This window comes from Amphiprion ocellaris, chromosome 12, assembly GCF_022539595.1.
Source record: "Amphiprion ocellaris isolate individual 3 ecotype Okinawa chromosome 12, ASM2253959v1, whole genome shotgun sequence".
Classification (NCBI taxonomy): Eukaryota; Metazoa; Chordata; class Actinopteri; family Pomacentridae; genus Amphiprion; species Amphiprion ocellaris.
This window is the reverse complement of record NC_072777.1, coordinates 31,273,777-31,296,379: the sequence shown is the minus strand read 5'-3', so window position 1 is coordinate 31,296,379 and position 22,603 is coordinate 31,273,777. Positions and strand designations below refer to the sequence as shown.

Below are 22,603 nucleotides of genomic sequence, written 5' to 3'. Positions count from 1 at the left end.
GGAAGAAGAGGCAGACGTGCCTCGAACGGAGATGACTCAGATAATTACGCCGCCTTTCTCTTTAGCTGTCTTGATACGCTCACTTGAACACCGTCGAAAAAAACCTCTCTTATTTCAAGCATAAACGAAAAAAAATCCAAGGATGCCTTTCTGGTGCCGAAGAAAGGGCTTAATGAAATTTTGATGTGGAGCACTGAGATGTATGGTTAACAGCGATGGCGGTAAATTGACTTTGTTTCTGCTCAATAAACTGCAGTCATCTGAAAGGTCTGCTTCACTCCCCGTTTCTGTCAAATTCTGCCTCTGTCTGTCTCTTTCTGTTTGCTTTTACCTCCATGTTTTGCCCACTTTTATTGGTATGCGGCTCTAATAAGACACTGCAGTCATTTTTTTTCTTATAAAATGACATTTCCTGCATTTTACCCCTCCTGTTGTCTTCATTGACGAGCACCAAAAAATATCGTTTCCCTGTCTGAAAAAAATCCAAAAATTCAGCCAAAAAATTCCTCAATTTTCTGAAAATTTGCAAAACCTTCAGGAAGAAAATTCCAATAATTCCTTAAAAGTTTCCCTCAATCATTTAATTTAAAAAAAAAAAAACAAACAAAAAAAAAAATTTAGCAAGAAAATTCTTGTAAATATTTTCAAAAAATGAGTAAATATCTTCCAAAAAATCCTAAAAATATCTAAAGTGATTACATATATATCAGTAAAACTTATAATATTTTCTTTAACAACATTCACATAATTTTTTTGTGAATGGTCTTAAGACACATTTTTAACTTTTCTTTTTTTCCACCAAAAAACGTTCAAAGATTTCCCAAAAATGTTGAAAATGTGAACATCAGAAGTTTCACTGTGACAATATATATTTTTCCCCAAATTTTTAAACTTTAAAACAGGTCAATTTTGACACGCAGGACGACACGAGGGTTAAACTAATAGCATCAAATAGCGGATTGCTTTTTCTGATTCCCCGCTGCATGCCAGGAATAAAACTTCAATATTTGCATTCGTTACATGTAAGTTACATGATCCTTCCAGGCGACAGGGAGCATTTTATCATAAGCTGAGCAAAACGTGAACCTTGAACGTTGGAACCTTTAACATGAGCTCTTCTCTGTAGCTAACGGGCCCCTAGGCGGGAGCTTTTCACCGAAGTTCAGAGTTGTCATTCTGACATCGCCGTGATTTGAATAGATTTAAATTTGCAACGGAGGCCAGGCAGCTGTTGTAGCTGTCAGTTAGATATTTGCATGGATGAGACAGAAGTGAGCTGCAGCGAGCGCCGCATCACAACACGGCTGAGTCAGTCAGTGTCAGGCTTGTTTATGCGTGTTTTGTTTAGTTTTTTCCACCCAGACTGGGTTGGCAGCGACATGCCACCGAGCCGAACCAGTAAAACCTGCATATAGTTCACCAGAGTCAGACAGAAAAGAATGAAATGTACAACCATTGTTGCTCCAATCACAATTTTACTCACTGTCGGCTCATTTTTGGATGCAATATAAAGTTGTGCACCTGGACTGGAAAAACATCATGACTGTAGATAATTTAGTGCTGGAATTTTCAGTTTCTTTTCATACTTGTCTCCTCTGTATATGCAGTTCAAGAGCTTTTAAATGAGACATATTGAATAAAGTGATTCTGATGAATTATCACAATTTAAGCTTAGATTTGGTTAAATGTTCAGATGAAAAATTAAAAAATATTTGAAAACCCTGTGATTTATTCTTTTCTGACAGTTTCTGCTTCTGATAAATAGTGTAATTTTAGCAAATTCCTAAATGATAACATGCCTTTCAAACTCATCGGCAGGTTTTGAGGTCAAACTTGGGGCTTTCTAATGGTTTTGTTTACAAAGGTTAAGTTCAATTTGTTCATTTTTCACTTCACAGGATTTAAAAAAAAAAAAAAACCTGGAATACAATATTTTTCTCAGAGTCCTCAGGTGTTACCAGGGCTAACCATAATGTAGATATTTTACTACTTTATTACACTCTCTATTTTTCACAGTATTCTGCATATCTGCTGTAGAAAGATGTTTCACCATGCTGAATGTATCTTCCAACAATCTACTCCTCTCTATATTGTTTTTGAGTCACGCTGCAGCTATTTTACAGCTCAGTTATGTTTTATTTTCCTCTCAATCTCTGTTTCAAAACTTGTCTACTATTTGCTCTGTGTAAACACATCCTGCAGTTCAACCAAACATTTACTGAATTTTTGTCAAGCGACCATTGATCACAGCTGAGTCGTTCGTTTTTGTTTTTTTTGTTTTTTTTTTTTACAGGATCTGGTGCAAGTGGTTGGTTTTTGGAGATATATTTTTTTATTAAATGGGACTTAGGCTTTGATTTGTTTAATTTTCCCTAAAGAACCACTGTTCCTTTAAACTCCTTCAGTGGAAAGTGTTCTGTAAAGTATTACCTCATTACCTATAATATTACTGTTCTGTCATCTGAAGCTTTGATAACATCTTGAAAGCATCTTTAGAACTTGTAGATAACGTTGTTGGAACATTCCCTGTTAGCTGCATTGTGTATAATTGTTCCTCATATTTTTGCTGTTGCTTCTTTCAATAATTTGACCCACTTATAAACACAGCATTTGCAAATAAGCAAAAACCCCCCCCAAAAAAACATGATTGTGTTGACTCAGCTGAGCACTTTCGGCATCGTTTGATCCACCCGTACACAAACAGTTATGTTTGGGTGCTGTAGAATATGGAAATATGCTGTAAAAAAATTCTCTAATCCCTAATTAACATCACTGTGAGTAATTCTGCTTTGCTCACCAGAGCGTTTCCTAATTGGATTACAGCTGGACATCGACAGCTGCGGTCAATAAAATATGTGGAGAGCTGTTCCGTGTCTGTTGTGCTGCATGCTGGGGGTCAGAAATCAAAGGTTATTGTTGGCCACCGTAGCTTGTGGTCTTCTTGTAACGATTTGTCGACGGGATGAAATCCGTCATTGATTTGCTCTAATAGTTCTAATTATGCCGAATCAATCAGAGAGGAGAACTTAGAGCCTGAACAGCGGCACATCTGGTGAAATGACATTCAAAATTTGAGCTTTATGAGTCAGCCACAGAGACACACACCGACTCTTTCTTTCTTCTTCTATTCCCCTCCTTCCACTTCAAACACTAACCCAGCCCAGTTGCCATGACAATCCAATCCATGCAGCTTGTTTTTTGATACTGCGAAGTACTCAAAACCCCCCTGCTGCTGTGATTTGACTGCCGTTGCTGTTCCAAGCCAGGTGGCTGCTTTCCTCAGGGAGCCCTTTCAAATAAAGGCATTCAGCCAATAGACTTTGAAGTCCCACCGTAGACGGGCTCTCAATAAGAGAACACGCTTCCTTCCTGTTTCATCCCCGGCTTTGACAGCAGATCCTAATGGAGCGCAGCCTCGTGCAGCTCATCAATGTGTTGTGGTGTTGCTGCTACGAAAAAAACTGACTCCCACTTAAAATCCTCAATGCAGCTCATTCCCTGATGAAACACGTTAGTTTTTTTGATCCAAAGACTTGAAGCTGAGTGAATGCACCTTATTTTTGCAATGCATTGTAGTTTGCCTTTAATTTTCAGTTCTTATGTCTTCATGCTGAAGTCAGCTGTGGCTGGAGGCTCTGTGTTTTCAAGTTGTCCATCCCATCCTTGTGATGTGGTATATAACAGGAACACCTTGAGGGAATTTCTCTAAATTTTGCAGCAATGTTCACTTGGAATGAACTGATTGGGTTTTGGTGATCGAAGGTCACTGTGACCTCCACATTCCTGCAGGGAATTTCATTACACTGGACTAATTTTTCCTACTGCAATGTAAAATCCTGCACTTGTATGGAAACAAAACAACCATGAATAGATGTAGAGAGAACTGAAAAATTTATTTTGTGCAGTATATGAAAGTTAGAATGCCATAAATCATACAAAAGTCAAAACAAAGGTAGAGTTTCTTTGAATATTTGATTTACAAAAAAGTAAGAATTAAATAAAATTAAAAAATGGAATCAACACATACAATGTTTGTCCAAGTACCTCCAAATATGCTAACTGGATCTTTTGCTGATTACATTTTGAATTTATTTCCATATTTATCTCCCTTTTTTTGTCATGCGTCTTTTGGTTGCAGTTATGTCACTCATAGCTCTGCAGTTGTGCCAAAAGTGTGGAATTTTTAGTTTATTTTCAAAGACACGTATTGAAAAAAATGATTTTGGTGAAATATCTCAATTAGATTTGTTTTCTAATGGAAATCCATGCCACTGATGGGGAGTTCATGGACCGCCTGAAAGTTAAAAATCCCATGATTCTTACAGTTTTTACTGTTTCTGACTGATAAATGGTGTAATTTTGACCTTTTTTTTTCAAGGATAGCATGCCCTTTAAACCAGATTGCAGGTTTTATTTAGGCTACTAAGGATAGAACACCTGGAGTTGGTAACCGTATATATTTTACTACTTCCTTGTTCATTTTGGCCAAAGAGTCCCATAATTCTGGTCATATGACTGTTGGTCACAGCTGAGACACTAATGACTTTTCAGTTGTTTTCTAAATAACACTAAATAACAATAATAGATCAGTTGTGCCCTGAGGGAATTTCTTCACATTGTGCACAAACGATCACTTGAAGTCAAGAATCAATTGATTAGATTATGGTGAACAAAGGTCATTGTGATTTTTCCAGTTTTTTGGAACACAATACATCAGGAACACCTGGAGGAAATGTCATTACATTTAGAACAAACGATCACTTGGATTTATGGATAAATTGATCATAATTTGGTGCTCAAAGGTCATGTTTTTTGACTATGACTCAAGAGTTCATCCAGTAATTATGGCAAAATTCATTTTCTTACGCTTTTCCAGAGTCGGTTCAAGGATGTCTAATGGGACAACATGATGAAATGAGGATGTTTTATACATCAATTAGAGCAGTAAATTCACCTGCCTAATATTATGTAAGTCCCTCTTTGTGCTGCCAAACCAGCTCTGATCCATCAGACCATAAACACAGGACTTCTGGGGGTGTCCTGTGGGGTTTGGCATCCTTTCCAGGCATCGGTCTTGTTTTGGCACATCCAGTGGATACTCCATTGGACTGAGATCTGGGGAATTTGGAAGCCTTGAACTCTGTCATGTTCCTCGAGCTCTTCCTGAACAATTTTAGTGGTCTGGCAGAGCACATTGTAGTGTTCAGGGAGTTCTGTTGCCATTGGGAGGATGCGCCTGGTTTTGGACAATGTTTACGTGGGTGGTGTGTGTCAAAAATAACATCCACATAAACTTTAGGACTCAAGATTTCCCAGCAGCACGTTGTATTGTAACATTGGTGTAGACCAGGGGTGTCAAACATGCGGCCCGCGGGCCAAAACCGGCCCTCCAGAGGGTCCAATCCGGCCCATGGGACAACTTTGTACAGTGTAAAAATTACAGAGAAGACATTAACTGCAGATTGTAAATTTGTAAAACTATAAATTTAAACTAATTTCTAGACCATGACAAGTTGTTTTGATCACAAATAAAATGCTATATTGCTCATGGTTATTTTATCATTTTGTGTCTCATTTTTGTATTATTTTGTCTTGTTTTTGTTTTTCTTTGTCTTTTTTTGTCATTTTATGTCTCGTTTGTGTCATTTGTATAATTTTCTGTCTTGTTTTTGTCCATTTTTTGTCGCTTTGTAACTTTTTTATCAACTTTTTTGTCTCTTTTTTAATTTGTCTCATGTTTTTGTTTTTTTGTTTCTTGTTTCTATCATATGGTGTTTCCTTTTTGTCCCATTTGTGTTTTTCGTCTTATTTTTGTCATTTTGTGTTTTGTTTTATCTGTTGTTTAGTGTATCATTTTTGTCGTTTTGTGTTTCGCTTTCATCACTTTTTGTCTTGTTTGATTCGTTTTGTATCTTTTTTTAACTTGTTTGTGTCATTTGTCCATTTTGTTGTCGCTCTGTAACTTTTTTGTCTAATTTTTTGTCTCTTTTTTTGTCTCATGTCATTTGTCTCATTTTGTTTCTCATTTTTGTGATTTTGTGTCTCATTTTTTGTAATATTTTGTCTTGTTTTTGTTGTTTTTTTGTCTGTTTTTTGTCGTTTTGATCATAAAGTAAAATGCCATATCATTCAGTTCCACATACCTGTGACTAAATGTTGTGTTCCTTTGTAGACACTTGCTGATCTGTAAGTTGTAATGTATAAACCATAAACTAAACCATAATATTGTTGAAAGTTCACTTATTTTTTTTAAAAGAAATTTCAGGTTCTTCGCGATGTTTTGCAAAAAGATAGTTCATTAAATGTGAACATTTTCAGAATGTACCGTTTTACACTAAAACAAAGGAGAAAATGTGGAGTTATTTATAGATTATTATGCTGTGATTTTACTGGTCCGGCCCATTTGAGATCAAATTTGGCTGAATGTAGCCCCTGAACTGAAATGACTTTGACACTGATGTAGACCTTCCTCCATATTTGAATCTGCTGTCACAGCCACTACTTAGGGTTTTATTGGAATCAGCTTAATTGTCTGAGCATCTGAACACACACAAGACCTTTTATTGTGCTTTTAGTTTCTCTCAGTGGACTTCCACACTTCAAAGTCTTCACCACATGTATTTTATGGACATACGTGGATGTAAACAGGAGCTTCATTGGTCAGAGGAGGCAAACAACCGCAAGGCACTAATCCCAGTTAACTATGCAGCGTAGGTCAGAAGTTCATCCGGTAATGAAGTTCTCTCTTTCTCCTTCTCCTCTCTTTCATCTCCACTGTCACAGAGAACTGAAAGATGAGAAACTAAATTAAAAGAGTATTGAAGTCAGAGCTGCGCGTCTCAAATTATCCACAGCTCCTCCGCAGAGTGTTGTGAAATTGGCAAAAGGTAAAGGTAGCTTCGACAGAGAATTCATTAGTTGAATTTTCATTGTTGCTGCTCTTTCATGCCGGCATTAGCAAAAATTATTATTTCTCACCTCCTGATAATGGCGGGCTGGTTTGTTGAAGGAAAGCATCCAGTAAACAAGCTATATTTTTGAAGCCATTAACAGCCAACACAAAGGAGAAAAATATCACCCAGCAGGTTCCAAGAGCACAGAATGTTTAAATACTGTAGAGAACATAAAGGCATGTCCACCAGGTATGCAATTTTCTTTTGACTTTAAGTATATGCAGGTGGTATTTCAGCATTGCACAGTAACACGTCTTCCATATTCTGCTTGAAATAGACAGAAAGACTAGTTAAAATACTTGTCTTTTTGGTATTTATGACAATTTCCTGAATGTAAGGCAAAATAAAGTCCCTCTCTAGTCATTGATTAAACTCCTAAAAACTCTTTTGTGAGTATCCAAAGCCCTGTTCACATGGGACTAGTATTACCTGGGGGATTGTAGTAATTCGGGATAATTGTGGAAGTTGTCTGAAATCTCAATCCTGTGCAAATCTGTCATGTCTGTAGTTAATAAAGTAGAAAAACCATCACATCTTACCTACCACATTTCACCAAATATAGAGGTCCTGTATTATTATTATTACTGCTGTGTAAACCTGCACTTCATTGATTTTGAGGCATTTTTTACATGTTTTTGCAAAGTTGTTTTTCTGCTTAGCCTTTTCTGTTCAATAAATGAAGGTTTGGAGCATTTTGTGTGCAAATTCATGGGGCTCATGTCGCTATCCAGCATGGAAGCCCATTCACGGAAGCTTAAATAGCAAGATCTTGAAGGATGATTAAATGGATGACATGCTTGGCAGTATGCATTAAGGAACATTTTGCTGTCTTTCAATGGTAATACGATGAATAAATGAGTGAATTTGAATTAAACAGACTTTGCTTGTAGCGTGCAAATATCCATGTAAAGCACAAACATGGGAAGCGTAATTTCTAAATCACATGAGGTCTAAGTTATTTTTTTCCCATTAAAATTAACCCTTCCTGCCTTAAAATGGCTTTAAAACACAGTTACCTCCTTTAGAAAGTGCAAATTTATGAAGTTTCTGCCCCTCAATCTACCCAGACTTCCTCATTCACTGCAGCTCAAGCACACCAGCTCACCTACAACTCTGCGTAAACACCATAAAACTATAATAAAACAACGGAAAGTTGCAATATTTGAATAATTCAGTCATAACTGCTCAAATTAGTTGTACTCTGAAGGAAAAATAATGATAGAAAAGCCCCACGCTGCAAGTCGATGGGGTCGGTTCCTTAGATTTGTGACATATGAAACCCTAGAAATTTGAATCTGTGTTTTTTAGACCCACATTTATGCACTGCAGTTTCAAAGTAGAAATACTCGGCAATGGTATTGACTACTTATTTCTCCCATGATGTGTCTTTCAGCATATAAAAAAACATCATATGTACATGTTAACAAGGAAAAAAAGTTTAATTTACAGCCACAGTACACAAATATCTGATTTGTAGGCATCAAGAGCAGAAAAAGTTGTGTCTTTTGTAATGCAGTGTTCATTTACAACACAGAAATTAAACATTTTAACAGAGCTTAGTGAGTTTAGTTGAGACAATTATCACTTTCTGGTTTAGGAATGCAAAAAGAAACTTCAAGTAGCTCGCTAGCATTGGCACGCTAATGGAAAAAGCACAAAAGGGTTTAACGTCACAGGGTTAAATACAGATCAACACGACGAGCCTCACTTTCTTCTCATACTTTATCTTGTAACACTGCACATAAGCGCTTTGCATTAATTTATTAACCCCGTTAATATATAAAGAGCTGTAATTGGCTCTTCTTTCTCCTCTCCTTCTTTCTGTCTTCCTCTCTTGACTGATGTTTCCAGCTGGGTTTTTTTCCACATTCACTGAAAGGCCTCAATAAATTTCACTTTGCTGGAGGAATCGGAGCAGTGGATGGCTTCCACTGAAGTCCCATTTGTTAATAAGGCAATTACAGGCTTTTTGCTTTCGAACAATTTCCACTGCTTCCTGCACATAACTGAATGACCAATTGCTCAGCTGGAAAGTAGAGGTTTTCAGCTCCATTTCAGAGACACAGAGTGGTCATTGGCATAGTAAGTATAGATAATCACAGAGAGCAAAGTTTTTTTCAGCCCACTGGGTTTGTTAATCATTTACAAGCATGTTGGGAAAGACATATCTTGTGTTTCAGCCCCGAATCTCTGTGTCTCTCTGTGTTTAGCCGGTTCACTCTCATAAATTTTACTTTGTATTATTGATCGCTTTGATAGTCATAATAATTACATTAGATGAACTTCTGATGTTTTAAAGGACTGTAATTCCCACCAGCTGGGCCTTTCTGGGTTTTCATTCCTTCCTGCTGCTTTTCATTTTAAGCTGAATTCTTTTGTACTTTGCAGCAATTATCTTGCTGATATCTCTCCATTTCCAAATGTTCATGTCAGAAAGCTTATTAACAACACACAGAGGGACTCATTTTCACTGTAGATTATTAAGATCTCTGCATAGACCCATAATTCATAGAATCTATCAAAGCTAGACTTGTATGATATTGCAAAAAAAAACCCAACATTATGATATTTTGTTTTTCAGAAATCGCTAAAATTGCTGAGTAATTTTGGCATAATTGGTTGCGTAATAGTTGGTGTAACTTCCCAACTACAGGATGCAATTGTGGCCAAAACACTGCGGTCTTATTGCAGTTCTCATTTGTAAGATCATCTGGGAAAAATGCTGCTACTTTTTGTTTTGAAGTCCTCATTAGCAAAGTGTGTGTTCAGACTTATGCAGAAGTCGACTGTAGCTACATAAGATTCCACTTTTAACCGCTCTGTTTGAACTTCTACCTTCCGTTTTACATATATCTGAGAAAAATATTACATCCAGCTTCTCGAGTGGCTGAATCATGTTTTTAAAACCCTCTTTGGTAACTGTGTCAGCTGAAATCATGTCTTTTACGAGGTTAAAAAGTTATTGCATTCAATGATTTCTCTCTTGCGTGTTGAACTGTTCTTATATGGTGTAATCGCTGGCAAAGGCATCCAAACTAGTGTTTTGCTTTGGATGATTTTCAGATCTGGCTTTGTACTTGTCATACAGAGCTTTGTGGTGCTGATTGAATGGTCAAACAAATTAGTTGTGTAGCCTTATGTTGTGGCAACAACACGGATGATGGAGAACCGTGTTTATGCTAAACATCAACCTTTCTGTTGCTGAAATATTTCCATACAGCTAATGTTGTGTTCATTACCGCAGCCAAATCTCTGTTTTCAGTGTTTCTCTGCTGTTCTTTGCTCTGTAAGTTGCAACAACAACTCACTTGTAGATTAGTCATTGAAAAAAAAGGATGAAGGTGCACAAAATATCCTCATGAAGAACTGGTAATTTTACAGATATGAATTTATTCTTTTACAACATTTCATTGTAAAATTACTGTGATTATATTGTATTTATATCAACAAACAATTCACAGCATTGCTTTACAGATATTTGCCATTATTTAAAAGAAAAAATAATAATTTTTAAAAATTAATTTTACAGATTTCCCTTGCTTTTGATGAATTACTCATGTGTTTTTACCAAATAATAATTTGCTGTTTCACGATGCGTGATTTTAAAATTACACTGTATACTGCATTTAATCCACAAAAATGAAAATATTCTACATATATTTGCTATTATTTTCACTTTTTTGTTGTTTTTGTTGTTTGTTTTCTTTTTAACTGTTTACATTACAATATTCCATCATTTCTTAACTTACTTTCTTCTCCTTGTTGCCATTTTTTCAAATTTTTACGGTCTTTTATTTTATTTTACAGAGTATCAAACAATACAAATGTTGTAGCATGGTATATTTGAGTTAATTTGTTAATCACTATTTACCACAGTGTTTCCCATGTACACATTGCATTGAAATGTTGATGCTGAAGCGATTAGTTGTGCAGCCCCGTCAGAACCCAAAAAAGTGCAACAAACAGCACGTACTTCTTTAGATTTCAATCCACACTCCTCTGTGACAGACTTGTTTGGTGTCTGTAAATGCATTTTATCCACTATCATGGACCTCTGCGCATCTCACATTGCAAAAATGATCCGTCACCTCAATTTTTCTTGACTGGTAAACAGTGAGATTAGGATGTTTTCTGCCAAATAAATCACTCCTGTTGTCCATCCCTAAATTTCCTTGCACCCCTCTCTACGTCTCGCTGTTCCATTTCCGCTCGAGCGACTAAGTGTGTCACAGATGTGGGTCAGTCGCTTTTTTTTTCCCCCCAACTGAAGTCAATTCAATTTGGTGGAATGATATGAAGGTATCAAATTTAAACAGCTTGGAGGTGCTCTGGGCCAAGACAAGAAGCACAGCAGTCTGCCACACTTAAAATACCGGCTTCCTCTCTGAGAGACTTCCTCGAGAGAGCAACATGACGGGAGGGAGAGCAACAACACCTGGCCCATTAGAGGAGAGGAGGAGATCGACACACAGAATTAGTTTCCAACAGTACATTAGCAGACGAGCTCAAGTCAGGATGACAGCGAAACCTTTCAGGCAGATTTTCTCCTTTTTTGCAGCCTCATTGTGCTCTGCTGATGATTATGGTCTTTCCCTCAGCTCTGTTATTTGTATCAGACGGTACAAGGACGCTGGGGCTGATGGAAAAGACTAATTTTCCGGCTGATTATGTGTTTTGTTCCTTGACGATGCTGCCTTTACTATAGAGGCACAACTGAACTGAACACAGATGTTTGAGGTAAACGGGAATCTCTCCAGCGATGTACAAGTCGTCACACATGCATTTAAATACCTGTGTCATGACACAGGTAGCACTTTTAACCTGTTTTGATCTCATTACCTCTGAGCTTTATGGCTGTAGCAGCTGCTAACAGGCCACAACATTCTCTGAATGCTTTCTGTTTCAGCACCAGAGGATCTTATCTGAACTAGCGCCCTGCTGCTGCTGCTCCACTCAGCATGTAGTTTACTGATAATCTACAACCCACATTAGCATACAGGCTAATTTAGCTTGTCTCTGATATGTTGGTATTGCATGTATGGAGATAAATATCAAGAATTTGCAACAAAAAACTGTGTAAAATATGTTAAATCATTTGTAAATAGTGTTTGTATTAAACAGGTTGTCCATCAAAGAGAAAGAATTGTTTTTTTTAGCCCTGGATTATTGTGCACAGAGAAGCCTCTAGTCTCCACTCAGTTACTGCAGTAAACAAATCAATCTGATGTTTGGCCCAAAAAATACTTTAAAAACAAGTAAAATAGGATGTTTTAACATTAGATTTACCCAAGCTGAAACTAAATGATTTTATCTACATGAACTTGAACAGCTTGGAGGTGCTCTTTTTTTTTCTGAGTAGAACATACATTTGTCACGTGTATATAATCTTAAAACATGATTGTAAATAATATTTGCTTAATTGTGCCACCCTGGCTCAAGGGAAGGCAACATCGGTATGTCTGTTTGTTGGTTGTTCTATGACTGTTGGACCAAACAAAAATGTCCTATTGGATGGATGGCAGAGAAATACTGTACAGATATTCATGGTCCTCAGAGGATAAAGTAGTGCCCAGACTTTAATTTTGTATCATCTTCAGGCTTTTATACCTTGACAGCTATTTCATCGATTGGCACAAAATTTGGTGCGGACCTTTATAACCCTGTGACAGTAAATACTAATAACTTTAAATTGTACCATCTTCAATTTGTTCAATGCTTTATGACCATATACATGCAAAACTAATAACATTCCCATCAGTCAGAGCTATGTTACCATAACGTGCTACACTGAGACTGTGAACATTGCTAACATGAATAAAAAATGAGCCCATAATAATACAGTACAGGTTTGATTGTTGCTGGAATGGAGTATATTTACAAAAGTTCTTAATTCTGCTCTAAAAATCATTTGTGTTCTGTTTTCTACTTCATCCTCCTCCCACTGCAGTGTTTGCTTGTTCTGTTCAAGTATAAAATGCAGGGTGAAGGAAAGGATAAGCAGAGAGTGTTTAAAGAAGGATCCAGAGGAAGAAGAGACACAGGTAGAGATTTAGAGACAGAGAGGTTTGCCTGAAGAAAGTGAGAAAATGCATTTCTTTTCGCCGTCCTGACTTCAAAGGGCCTTCACTTTGCACTTTGGAGGTGTTTAAATGAAGTGATGTGAAAGATGAGAGCCAGAGCTGCACTGTATCTGCCACTGGCAGTGATTCTCAAAGGGCTTCAGTGGAGAGCTCACATAGACACACTGATCACTTTCAGCCCACAGACATGAAAACAGAACTGTGCTGTGGCTCAGCGTACCTTTTAGCCGCTGCCTGAATACCAAGGATTTCATTTGTGCGACTTCTTTGAAATGCAAACATGTGGCGAACTGCGTATTCAAACAGGAGAAGGAGAGGAGGAAGAATAGGAGGACACATTGCAGACATGCCCAGAGCAGCCTGAAGACACTAACAAGCACAAATGACTGCTGTCTACATGCACATACACTGAAGAAATCTATCGTTTAAGGAGGTTTTTTTGTTTTTTCTTCACAAATTTCTCCATATTTTTGACATACATATCAATTAAATCACTCACAAGCAATGTTCCCCCTAATTTTTCATGAGTCTGAGCAAACACACAAACTCCCTGAGCGTTCCTTGGACCACTGTGAGCAACATCAGACATGTTCACTGTGGTCACACCAGCATCACATCCATTCAAGTTACATGGTTCATTAAAAGAATCAAATTACAGCATTTACATTTCTGTTAAAACACTTTGTCAACAGGAGCCAGTTGAAGGCTGCAGTGATTTTAGTGACACTACAATGTATAAGAGTGAAGTTATTGAATATTTGTCTCTCTTTACTGTTGCAGTGGTTTTGCAAATTGCAGACGGACCCTGTTCACTCCATAGACACCAGTGTTATTCCTGTAGCTTGAAAGACAGCTACTTTTGATAAAACTGGGCTTGTAGCACATTGTCTGCCTTGCAACAATGGGAAAGAGGCACCGTTTATGTTTTGACAACCTATATCTAATGAGTTATTGATGCTGGAAGTCCGAATCTGTGAATATCTTTCCAACTTTACTGAACTTGGGGCCACTACCACCTAAGGAGTGATATATTTAATTTTGAAAAAAGCATTTAGCCATACTTAAAGCTTTAAGTGCTTTATTAACACGGAACTAAACATTTTGTATTGTTTTATTATCACAGGTTCTGTCTGAAAAGAGGTGGCATCATTTTAAACAGTGAAATCAAACTAACAAAATGTAATGACCAACCAGTGAGCAATACTGGATTCTGCAAAAACATAAACAACTTTTTTAAAAATCTAAATCTTATCTTAACACAGTTAATGTATTAACTTATTTTTGTGTGTATGCATGTATTTATTGATTTATTTATTACTGTTAACATATCAGAGTTCTGAGTGAGTTTTTCTTAAGATAGGCAAAGGCCATTTATTGATTACATATAGGCTGTTAAATGTTTATTAAAAACTAAAAAGCATTAAAAAAAAAAAAAACAACTTAGGCATTTATTGAGTCACTAAAATACTGTAGAGTACAGACCACATCAGCATGATTATAAGCATCCTCTGGTAAATGAACAACCAGATACTGATGTCTCTCACCATATGGACTTCAGGAGATGACTGGGGGATGATAAACTGTGACCTACTGGTTGGGTTCTCTCTGTTCTCATGTTTCTTACATGTTTGTCCCCTGACAGCCGGGTCCTAATGTTTTTTGAGCAACACACCATACTATGACGTTTTTACAATGATGGTTCTACTATGGAACCAGTTTGACATGTTCAGGTGTTCTTTGTGTGAAAACTCAGAGATTTCAGGGATCAGAAGGTGGTTTTCAACTTTCTTTGTTAACTTTCTGCTTCAACTTTAAACTAAATTTCCTTCACTAAGCCAGCCCTCTGGACTTCCAGGAAGCTGTGTTCCTATTGGCTGTCCAGGTGGCTGCTTGGTGTTATCAGGAACACCTGAGCAGCTCAGTGTTATCAGGAACACCTGAGCAGCTCAGTGTCTTCCTGCTTTATTTAGCTGCAGACAAACATTTCCTCTGCTTCTCTTCACCAGTGAATCGGGTTTGGCTCTGTTGCTTTAGTTTGTTCTTTAGGCGTTGGCTTGCAGCTTCCAGCAGTAAAATCATCTTTAATGTGTTTCTTGGTGTGTTTTAGGGCTTTGTACTGAATAGTTGTCTTGGTAAATGAGGTTCTTTAGCCACAGTTAGCACATGGTGCTAATGTGTGCAGTGATTAGTGGATTTGGTACAGCTGAGTTGTGTCTTTATCTTGGCTGTAGTGAGTCTTCAGAGGTTTTTGGTCAGACACATTCTGTATTCTTGTTCATGAACCAGCGTTGGTTGTCCAGAAGGTAAGAGTTCCTGTCCTGATTCTCTGTTCTAGTACTATCATCAATATTTGTTTAATAACTTTGATTTTACGTTTTTCAACTCATTTTATAGGTGGACATGCTTTGTCAACATTGAAGAGATGTCCAATTTACAAGATTTTTGTGTAAAGTTATGTGTAAAAACTCAAACTATACTTGATATGAGGTAAAATAAGACTCTTGCAATGTGAACCCAAATTACTAGTTTTACAACACTATTCTGACTTTTTTTTTTTTACATTTTTTTTTCATAGAATTATAAAATTAAGCTTTCCAGCAATAGTATTTTACTGTAGCCTTACTCAATTTTGTTTAGGGGTAATTTCATTGTGTTGAGACATCAAATATCTTTCATTAACTAATAAAAAAATAAAGATATACAATATAAAAATTAAGGCTAGAAAATGTACTTTTTTAATGGAAAATGTATGTATTTTTATGGGAGAGGTATTTTTCAATATTTTACAGCAATTTTTTGTGCTCCAGCTACTGTAATGATTTAGTTTATTTGTTTTTGTTTTGCATCAAATGCATTTAAGTGAAACTGTCCATTAATTTTCTTGATAAAGTGTCTGTTGCTTGGAAATATATATATATATATTTTTTAACCTCCCAAGCGTATTTGTACAGACTGTAGTGTCTGTTTCTTACTCATGTGGCCTTTAGTTAACATAAACAATCATTTCTAGGGGGTTCGTGCAAGTCTTTATGAGTGTTTTTGTGCTTTCCTGCCTTTGTCACTCATACTGCGGCTCTGAGATGTTCTCAAATGTTCCACTGCAGCAGATAAGTGTCTTGGAAGAAGCCAAACTGATAGAAGAGCAGAATGAATGGTTGTGGAGGGGAAGGGATGGAGGAAATTGGAGGAAGTGATGGGGATTGGTATGGCACCATGTGTGTGCTGGTGGGAGATCAGACAAGACAAGAAGTGAACCGTCATCTACGTGCACGAGAGCTGCTGGTTAGATTCAAGCAGACAGGAGAGAGGAAGCAAAGGAAGGGCGAGGAGAGAAACAGAGGAGGCAGATGTCCAGAGAGAGGATGGGTGAGACGAATGAGGAAGAGGAGGCACATGTCCGGGATAGACGTACGAAAGAGGACAAGGTAAAAATCGGTCGTGGAGGCAAAGACAGCAGCAGAGAACAACAGAGGATGATGGACGGATGAGGCTTTGTTTCCCTTGTCGTCTCGCTCTGCTCTACTATCTATCAGAGACAACTCCACTCCCTCCAGCCTCCTTCACTGCACTCCATCCGTCACTGTGCATGCGAGTGTGTCCAGGATTTGATTGGTTGCTCCGAGGAAATTGTTGACCAGTGCGAGCTGAAGAGCCGCTCACATCGTCGCTCACGGGCCCTGAGTGTTTGTAATGACTGCAGCTCGGCGAGGCAGACGGCAGAGTTTGGATGTGTTTTTGCAGAAACGCGGGGGTTTACGCGTATCGAGTTGTATTTGTGAATGTGTGCGTTACCTGATGTGAGCGCCATGACATATAGAACAAAGCTTCCTGCAAGCTTTATCTTGGAATTGGCTGTTTTGCGGAGCGTGTCAGCTGCTGATAGCCGCTATCAGCCGCAACCATGCGACTCTGCAGCTCGGCCTCAGAGTTCTTCCACCTCAACATTCCACCCTCAGTTCTTCCTCGTTGACCTCAGATCCCAGTATCCTCTCCACATCTGTCCGGCCGTGAAACCAACTGATCACCAAACCCACTCATTAGTGAGTTAAATCACGTTCTAATGACTCAACGCTACTTGCACTCAGGTAATCCACTACAAAGTGTTTCTTGACAATGAGGTTATAATGGAATCAGAGTAGTTGCAAGTCCAGCAAGTTTTCAGTGTGTTTGTAGTCATGCCTGGAGAATACATAGAGGAAAGGAAATTTCAAAATGCAAATTCTTCTTCGTCCTGCATATTTCTCCTGAGATTAGCTTAACATCAGTATGAGATTTTGAATGATTTCTCATCTTTTTTTTACATTTATCTCTTGAGAAATAGCTTTCCTCTCGTCTCACCAATTCAAAACATAAAGTGCTTTTTCTATTTGCTAGCTGCACTGATCTGTATTTGTCTGTAGTAGGGTTACATCTGAATATTGTTTTCATCGTTAAATTAACTCATTTGTTTTCTCAATTGATTAGTTTAAATGTTAAAAAAAACAAAACAAAAAAAAAAATGCTGAAAAATGTTTCCCAGAGCAGAAAGTGAGATAAAGAGAGATACTGAGAGTACCGTCATTTAAGAAGATTTTGACTTCAGGTCATTAAAATAGTTGTTGAATAATTTAATAGTTGACAATTGATTGATTAATTGTTGCAGGGCTTGTGTACAATTATTGGCTATTACGCGAGAAGATAAGATGACATTCTTGCTTAGGAGCATTATTTGGAGCATTATTTTCAAACACAAAACAATACAAGCAAAAAGAATACTGTGGCTATACAAGGATGACTTTTCCAAGAAATTATTAGGAAGTAGTCCATCATACCTATGTCTCCACCATTTTTCCTTTAGAAGAATAAAGTACAAAAAGAATTCAAGTTTGTCAAACAGTCCAAGTCTTTGGTCTAATGTTGGGAAACATATCTGAGGTAACATATTTAAAGAAAAAACATACATATGAATTTGAATATGGTGTAAAAATCCAACAAATTAATTTCAAACAGTCAGTTTAAAGTGACATCAGACAACTTTTCTTTTCCATTTTCTGACAGACTGGATCAGGTTCCATCACAACTACTGACAACAACATGCTACACAAAATGGTCAACGCCAATTTGGAATTAAGAGCAAAGAAAGAAGCTGCTGGTTTTAGTTTTTTGTGTTTTTTTTCTAGTTGCTTGTTTTTTGGCAGCTGCTAATAACTTGACTGAAGCAGAAAACAACTGCAAGACAGCCAATTAGAAAAAGAAACCCATATCTCTAAGACAGGCAGAATAAAATCATAGATTTATAACCAAGTTGGCAGGTTTTGCTGCTAATTTTGTAGAAGAAAATGTTTATTTTTATTTTTTTTACCCTGAATATAAATTCTATGTTAGCACTGATTTTACAGTTTGATTTCGGTTCTTCTTCCCCATTTTCCCATTTTCTCTCCACTGTATCTACTGACTATGGACAAAAAGCACAAAAAAATAATCTTGAAAATAGATGACAGTTGCATCTAGCCCTACAAAAGCAAACAACTCTTACAAGAAATGCACGCTATTTGCCAGTCCATATACAAGGAATCAGACTGCATAAGAGCGCATATCTTCTTTCAGCCACTCTTGTGATAAATCGCCAACTGCATTCTCTTAAATGTCACAGTGATTTTGGAGGCAGATAAAACTGAAGTATGATGCATCATCGCTGTAAGATGCCCAAAATCTTGCTGGCGATCACTGCATGAAGAGTGTCCATGGGTTAGTCAAATCCTGTAGCTGGAGGCCGTCACCAGAAAGATCCCAGATTTTGCAGCAGTAAAGGTTGGAGATGAACTTGTTTAAGAGGCTTGTGAACAGCAAATTTAGCTGCATGTAAATTAGGTTTATGAATCTACACTTTGCACAGCTTATTTAGAATCGGTTTTTACAGATCCACAGTGCAGAATTGATTTTGCCCTCACACAGATTCTCCCTTTACACAACCACTACCCACTGAAGAAAAATAAACATATTGCTTGGTTCATTACATTCACATTGTAAAGAGAAATTGTCCTTTGCTGGCCGCCTATGACAGAGCATTGATTTGTTTAGCAATTTTATTTCATTATTTTTTCAATATTTTGTAGGGGAGTAGAGGGAAGGGAGTGAGTTAGAGGCGGCAAACAGAGTAGATGGATGAAAAACAGAGTGAATTAGTTGCTCAGTTTAAATACGCCCTCGGGCAGCCTCATGGCGATGCCAGACTCCAATTTGGCTCAAGGCCTTTGTCGCACACCATACGTCATTTCTCTCTCGGTTTTGCTGCCACTTTTCACTTTATTCCGACTGATAAAGCATTTAATCCATGGAAATAATTTAAAATACAGCAGGATTTTGTGTGAGTTGTAGACACTAAGCCTTCATAGCGTGTTCGGAGGACCGGAAGGAACACGTAAACTCTTGAGACGCTGCATGCAAATGCTCATTCAACCTTTACAGTAAATAAAGTACTTTTCTTCTGCATACAGGCCCTCGACTCTTTTGTCTGGCTGTTTGCAGCTTCCTCTGCTCTCTCCAGTCAGCCACTTCAGGTGAATAGGTTTGTGACTTTATCGCTGTTGGAGAAGCTCCATAGGAACTCAAGAGTGGAGCAGCAGCAGCAGCAGAGTGGATGTGACTCTCGAACAGCTTCAAGCACGGCTCTCCAACAAGCATTTTCGCCGCTAACAGTATGTGTTTCCTGGCAGCCGAGTGTCACTGGAGGGCCACTTACAGGGACAGGCACAGTGCCCGTTCAGCTTTAGTGTGTTTCCTTCCATATAACTAATAGCTCTATTTATGATTAGGGGACACATCCATGCTTAGAATCCTTTGGCCCTGAGTCAGTGGGCTTTTCAGAACTCTGTTGCATAGAGGTGGCAGCAGTACAAATGATTATGCAGTGATACTATACAGCTGTGCCCCGGTAAAAAGCAACCTTTGTCTCTTTTTTCTTTTGTTTGTGTTTCATTGTTATTAGCATGTGTGTATTACATTGTTATGATCCAGCCTCTAGGGTCAGCTGGATGTAACAAAAATCACCAAATGTTTTTGTTTTGGGTAAAGCAATTTATTGCTCAGTTGCAAACTTAACAGAACAGCGATCAAACAAAGAAAACAAGACTGGTGGGTGTCGCCAAATCAAACAACCTAACAGAATCTAACTTAGCTAAACACAAACACAACTACACTCTCTAGCCAAACTTAAACACAAAAGCAACACCCACAACAAGTAACAGAAACTAATACAAACAGTGCACAGAACTAACTCAACAAAACGTGCCTCAGAACACACACATTAATATAGAATACACAAAGACTCAAGTTACAAAATAGCTTCTACCCGAAGTTGACGGACTGGAGGCTCCACACCGAATTAGCAGCCGCCAACAGAAGCTCGAAATGTCCGTAGTCACCCCTCAGTGACTACAGAACTGACAGACTATACCGAAACATGAACAAAACACGCAGAGGCACCACGGCGAACTGGTTACGTGAAATCCCAGCCGCCACAACTGAGAGTTTGTTTGTAGATTCATCCTCATGTGTGGTGATTGTGGGAGAAGTAGTCGTGGCGGTGGACCAATCCGATGTGTCGGGAGACGGGGAGATCAAGGACTGGAGTGCAGGTCCCGACTCATCAGCTGAGATGAGTGGCAGCTGGGGTTCCAGAGAGGCTCCCAAACCAGCCACAGCTGGAACCACAGTCTCCCCATACAAAGGCCCAGAAGGAATCCATCCTAACAACAAGACAGCACACAATTACCTGTGGCCGTAACAGCATACAGATGTGTCGACAGAGGTGTCTGTTTTTTAATATTTGCCATGAATTGTGCCTCCTCTAATGCCTGTTTTTCTATTGATTAACCTATCTATTATTTTATTGATTAATCAAATAACCTAAATGTTTAATTTTCCTGCAAAAAAGCAAAATGACCATTTCATTTAAGTTGATTTTATTTTTGACAAACTCCTGCAGCACAGTCCAAAATAGAAACAAAGGTTTACATATTGAGATGCAAAATGTAGGGGTTCAATTGGGAACTAATAAAACATGAAAATGAGGTGTTTATTTTTGAAATCTGTTGTACAACTCCCAGAGAAATCTGAGTTTCTGTGAAGTCCCTTAAAATAGAAAAAATTGATCTGCATATTAAATGACGTGCAGCATTGACACAGTGGATATTTTAGAAGGTCAGAACACCTGAAGCAACTCCTTATTCACTTAAATAAAGCAAATTTACTCTGACTTTGGTAGGAGCTTTGGATTTTAGAAAAAAAAAATCCAAATACTGCCATCATCTTTATCGTTTATGTATGTTGAGTTTGTTGGGAGATATTTATAAAATCAGGATTTTAAAGTTGAAGAGCAGCAGCTTGGTTGATATCTAGTCTCAGGCTGTGTTTCAGTCACTAGTTTGAGCAAGTTTTGATATCTGAGAAAGAGAAACGTAAACGAGAGCATCTTTATTAGGAATATTCAAATGCAGTGCATGCGAGCGCAGTGACAGGAGAAAAGCAAAATGATGCAAAGTGTTTCCAGTGTGTTTTCAACTGCAGATAGTACACACCACCTTTTTACTCCATAATTTACCTACTTCGTCTTTGGAAACTTTAGTGTGAAGTCAGACTTTGCTGCTGCTGCTGCTATTGTCTGATACTATGATGCTGAGTGCAGCTGACCAGAGACTGGAGCCAAAAATGTCCAACATCGTGAAACAACAGTTATATAGAGATATAGAAGAAAGACATTTGTTACAATGAATTTTAACATTTTTTGGGGGGAAAAAAGTAATAACTTGCATGAGTTTTAAGCATGGACACTGACACATTTTTGGCAATAACATAATCAATTGTGCCAACTTGTAATGGCAGCCCTTTCTGAGAGCTTTGCCAGGCTTTGAAGACCAGTTTTTTACTTTTCAGTAAGCTTTGCAAGTGATGTAATTTTGTCCTCTGCCCAAGTCTATGAGGGCCTACTCAGTCAGCCCAGTGTCCACGCTGCCCTATGCTACAAGGGCAGTGGTGTGCATGCGTGGAAATCTACAATGTATGTATGAACGCACTACAGAGTGGCAGAATTACAATAACAATACATCTTTGGTTTCCACAACTGTCCACCAGAGTATAATAAAGCTTTTCACAGTGCTGGTATATATATAATGTATTTATGAGAGGGATTATTTTGGTCTTTGAGATGACATGAAGGTGTTATAGACCACCCTGACATGTTACTCCAGTCTTGTCTTTGTTAGCTTTGTGACACAAACCAGCAGTTTGTCAGCAGTCCTGCAAACAAAGCACATCTGACTGGCCTGGCAGCTTGATTCAGGCAGATGAAACATGACAGGACGGAATTAACCATTAAATGCTTGTTAGCGGATTGATGATCTCGTGTACGTCTCTTGTTGTGCTTTGTCATTATTCAAATAGATCCATTTTATCCTGTATATTAATATTATTGTTATCATAAAGCACAGCATAAATACGATCCATCACAAGTAGCAGAAAGTGTGACCCTGCTGCGTATTTTCCCCTGTTATAACACAGCCCTGTCTCAACTTTAATTTTCTTGATGCGTAT

At 38.0% G+C, this 22,603-nt stretch overlaps 1 protein-coding gene across 4 annotated transcripts in view; it reads left to right on the top strand.

The window, feature by feature from the left end:
• Positions 1-22,603, top strand: part of LOC111569671 (1-phosphatidylinositol 4,5-bisphosphate phosphodiesterase beta-1) — a 177,750-nt gene that overhangs the window by 24,998 nt on the left and 130,149 nt on the right. The window lies entirely within an intron of this gene.